Consider the following 5,000-nt stretch of genomic DNA (forward strand, 5'->3'; position numbering starts at 1 on the left):
ATATCTATACTTTTTACTCCACTACAGTTCTAACAGGCAGTTACTTTAGTAAAAATGTATGCAGTAAAAATATATTTAGAAAATAATATTAAAATACAATAATAACGTAAAGTATATTGTAATCAAATTAAGAATATATATTAATATATATTTAATATATTATCAAAAGTATGCCCAATAGGATATTTTAAAAATAATTGTAGTAAGAGAGTAAAACAATTGTATGTATCTATGTATGTATGTATCTATGTAACTATGTATGTATGTATGTATATTTGTATGGGTACATTTATTTGTAAATTATGCAGATATGTTGATATATTATCACATATGCATGAGCACTCATCTGCAAAAAAAAAAAAAGCTATATTTGCGCTTGATGCTCTGATTATGTCATTGACACTGGACATGAACAGAACTATTAACTGAAGTACTTTAATTACTTTTAAGAGCAAGTTCTCATACTTATCTAAACGTATAAGCACATTTTATATAAACAGCACTAGATGTATATAAGGAATACAGCAAAGTAGAAATATCAATGTGATACTTTCACTTTATACTAGAGTCAACCAAGCGACAGCAAAAAAATTCAAATCTGTCTGTCTCTCCCTCTTTCTCTCTCTCCTAGCCAAGAGGCAGAGCAGGAGGGGAGGAGAGAGAGACAGTGACGACAATTCAAGGCCACTCTCAACCTCACAATGAAAAAGCGAGAAAAGTTGCCGGGTGGGGAACCAAAGACAAAGCTGCCCCCCCCCCCCCCCCCCCGCCCCCCAGAGCGTGGCCTACATCGCTGCATCCCTAAATATTTCAGTCAACGGCGTTCATTCGATCGTTCGCTCGCTCGTTCGTGTGGCGGCAACTCCCGCAGACTCCCGGCCGCTCGGCGCTAATGAATATTAAGGGGGACATTTTCCTGAGGGGTGAGCGGCGGCCCTTTTATTTATTCCCTTTATTGTTTTAAACACACGCGCACATTCTTCCCCTCTCTCTCGCTCCCTCTCTCTCTCCTCATCCATCTCTCTCTCTCCCTATACCCCCCCCCCCCCCTCCTTGTTGAGTTGTTCTAATTTAATTGCCCGTTCGTGGACTTGCGCGGGGCTTGCGTCACGCCGCTGCGTCGACCCGGCTGAGAAGGTTATCGAGAGACTTCCTGTGCCGATGGCGACTCCCGACACTCAGCGACACGCGTAATCGAGCGGAAAACAAGGTATTGACGATTTTCCCGATGATATTGCGTTAATAGCGACATTGTTATTGAGCCTGAAATTGGCCTGATTGCGTGAGATTTTCGATGCAGTTATTTTCTTTTCCTCTGCTGCGTGCGTTAGCGATCTGGGAGTTATCCAACGCACACACACAGATCAGCCACAACATTAAAACCACTGAAAGGTGAAGTGAATAACATTGCTTATCTTGTTCCAATGGCACCTGTCAAGAGGTGGGATATATTAGGCAGCAAGTGAACAGTCAGTTCTTGAAGAAAGAAGAAGAAGAAACAGTCTTTATTTGTCACACAACACACCACACTACAACACATGCTTGCACACACACACACATGCACATGCTTTGGATGGTGGCCAGTGAAATGGTTCCTCTGCATTTAACCCATCCTGGGTTGTCCTTCCTCCGGGGGCACAGCCACGAGCAGTGGGCAGCATTCGTGGACGCGCCCGGGGACCAGGTGATAAGTGTCCATCGCTGGTCAGACGATGATGTGTGCATGTTTTTGAGGGGGGTCCTTACTGACGTGAGGTGGAGGAAACCCCATGTGAGCACGGGGAGAACATGCAAACTCCACACAGAAAGGCTCCTATTTGGGAGATAACCCGCCAGAGCACCGAAGTTGATGTGTTAGAAGCAGGAGAAATGGGCAAGAATATGGATCTGATCGACTTTGACAAGGAACAAATTGTGATGTGGCTAGACAACTGGATCAGAGCATCTCCAAAACAGCAGGTCTTGTGGGGTGTTCCCAGTAGTGGTTAGTACCGACCAAAAGTGGTCCAAGGAGGACAACTGGTGAACAGGAGACAGGGTCATGGGCGCCCATGTCATATTGACGCATATGGGGAGTGAAGTGTAGCCCGTCTGTTCTGATCCCACAGAAGAGCTACTGTAGCACAAATTGCTGAAGAAGTTGATGCTGCTGTGATAGAAAGGTGTCAGAACACACAGTGCATCACAGCTTGCTGTGTATGAGGCTGCGTAGCTGCAGACTAGTCAGAGTGTCCATGCTGACCCCTGTCCACCACTGAAAGCACCTACAGAGGACACGTGAGCATCAGAACTGGACCATGGAGCAAAGGAAGAAGGTGGCCTGGTCTGATGAATCACGTTTTCCTCTACATCGTGTGTATCGCGAGGTGCGTGTGCGTCGTTTACCTGTGGAAGAGATGGCACCAGGATGCACTATGAGAAGAAGGCAAGCTGGCGGAGGCAGTGTGATGCTCTGGGTAATGTTCTGCTGGGAAACCTGAGTCCTGACATTCACATGGATGTTACCTCTACACCTACCACCTTCCTAAATATTTTTGCAGGCTAAGTACACCCCTTCGCGCAAACTGTATTCCCTCATGGCAGTGGCCTCTTTCAGCGGGAAAATGTGCCTTGCCACACTGCATAAATTGTTCAGGAATGGTGTGAGGAACAAAGAGTTCAAGGTTTTGACTTGGCCTCCAAATTGCCCAGATCTCAATCTGATGGAGCATCTATGGGATGTGCTAGAACAACAAACCTGATCCATAGGGGCCCCACCTCACAACTTACAGAACTTAAAGGATCTGCTGCTAACATCTTGGTACCAGATACTTCAGGACACCTTCAGAGGTGTTGTGGAGCCCATGCCTCAACGAGTCAGAGCTGTTTTGGCGGCAAGAGGGGTACCTACACGATATTAGGTGGTGGTTTTAATGTTGCGGCTGATTTGTGTACACACCCTCCAGGCGGGGGTGTCATGGGGGTTGGGGGATTGTCCTAACAATGTCAAATCTCAACGATGCTTGTCATCCAATCAATCCTAATGAGCAAGGTAAGCCCAAAGAAACGCCCTTTTCCCAACTGAAAACCAAATATCCCGCTATTTTTTATATTTATAAACTGTGGCATGGCCTATTCACCTAAGAGTGTCTCTAATTTGTTGTGGGTCCCAGGAATACATTTCCATTCAATTTAAAGATGTAATCTAATAATCTGTCCATTATTTAGCTCAGACACACAACTCATAGATTATCTTTGACATTATCTTTATTTATTTTGCATGATTTGAGTTTGGGCGGCTGGGCTCTACTGCTCATCACTGCCGGCAAGGTGTACAGCAAACACAGGCACACTTAGTGAGCTTGAAAACAGAGGAGTGATGAAACCCCACCATTGAATAGAAGAGTAGAGCCCAACAGGTGGAGGGAGCGCAGCAACGCAGCGAAGTGGGTAAGAAAGCAGATCGGGCGGTACTGGCTGCTTAAATAGGACAGGTCATTAAGGATGAGTAAGCATGTGGCGCCGTCAAGTTGTCTGACAGAACAAGCTCCACAAAATCTCGCATTTGATGTTCACTTTATCTGGCACTTTATAAGAAACAGCCATTCAATATATGTGTGTTCCACATGTGCTTCTCTATGTGCTGTTCACCACTGTGTGGTGGCGGGGCCCGCCAAAAGTAAAGAAGTGAATGGCAGCCGCAGTGAATTTGATCCAGCAGCGTAGCTAGCTGCGGTCAGCAAACTGTTGATATGGCTGAGCGTTTACAGAAGCAAACATCGCCCCCAAGAAAAACAAAACACAAATCAATCCAAGAGAACTCCGAATCAATCTATCAAAATCAGACGGATTGTACCAACGAGGGTTAAACGGATATTGAAACAAACATAACATTGTTGTTTCTAATGGAATTCTGGGACTCGTGGTGTCATCCATCCGACACAGACGACCTGATGGATTTACCACTTTAATTAACAGTCTGGGTCTCATATTGTTATTTCCGTAAAGTCAACAATCGCTCACGAGCTTTTGACATTTTTTGGTCATTGCTACAGACTCCGGGGGCCTCTGATCCTGTTTTTAGGGACATCTTTATTGATGAAGCCCTGGCAGATTTGCCTCCTCTTGACCATGAATACACCATCACCTCCCCCTTTTTTGCTCTTCTCTCTTTGTCTCTTCTCTTTCTCTGTCCCTCTTTCCTCTCTATGATGATCACTGAGGCCCCAGTGAGCCGCTGCAATTTAATTTCTCGACATAAATCTCCGGCAATAGGAAAAGGAAATTAAAGTTGCCATTACTGTCGCCTGTCAGTGGTATTATCGCATCCTGACTTAACCTGTCATTCAAGGAGAATGAAACATTTATACGGGAGCCCCCCCCCCGCCCAATCCTCCATTATCGCATACACTCCTCTTCCTCCCTGATACTCTCGTGTGTGTGTGTGTGCGCGCATGTGTGTGTGTGTGTTAGAGAGAGAGAGAGAGAGAGAGAGAGAGAGAGAGAGAGAGAGAGAGAGAGAGAGAGAGAGAGAAAGGGTATTTGAGAAGGTTAGAAATTTCATGTGAACCATACATGTTTCTTTGGCACCGGTCATGCCATTTAATGTTCAAGATTCACGTTTATTTATTACATACATATACATATAAGCATACATATATGCAGTGAAATGTCATTGCCAATAGCTAACTAATTACTAACTAAATAAACTAACTGAATCAACTGATTCCTAAATCGTAATGCAGTTATTTAATATAATAAAATAAGAGTAAAAAGGTAATATACTGAACGGGAATACAAAACAGAAATAAAAGGAATACACTATTATGTATAGACAGATATGTGCAGTAAAGTGGCATGTGAATAAAGTGAGGTTGCGTAATACAGTTTTACAACAGTACGGCACAGTAACAGTACAGAATGCAGTACAGTATGCTACATGCAGTACAGTAAGGCAGTGGGGGCCTATGTGTGTGTCTCAGTGAGGACCCCTGGTGAGGTCACCATTGACAGTTCTGATG

This window comes from Zeus faber, assembly GCF_960531495.2.
Source record: "Zeus faber genome assembly, chromosome: 13".
Lineage (NCBI taxonomy): Eukaryota > Metazoa > Chordata > Actinopteri > Zeiformes > Zeidae > Zeus > Zeus faber.